The following is a 301-nucleotide window of genomic DNA, read 5'->3' as shown; positions in this document are numbered from 1 at the left end:
ACTAAGAACACTGTTGATGCATCTGAGGGATAGGTGGAAAATAAAATACAGGTAGATTATGATACATTTCATTACTTTATATTTACTTTAGCAGATATTTTAGTGAATTACTGGATGTGATTTGTGTTATGGCAACAGAACTCATAAAACCTCTTGATCCTGAGTTCAAGAATACTCTAGCAGAAATATTGGGAGATTCTAGATACATGCCTCATTTCAAGGTATGTTTTGCATCTTTCTACTCTTTTTTAGTTTTTTTTTGTTGACACAAACTCATTTGAGTTATTGTTTATAATTTTGC

This window comes from Fragaria vesca, linkage group LG2 (genome assembly GCF_000184155.1).
Source record: "Fragaria vesca subsp. vesca linkage group LG2, FraVesHawaii_1.0, whole genome shotgun sequence".
NCBI lineage: Eukaryota > Viridiplantae > Streptophyta > Magnoliopsida > Rosales > Rosaceae > Fragaria > Fragaria vesca.
This window is presented reverse-complemented; position numbering follows the sequence as displayed.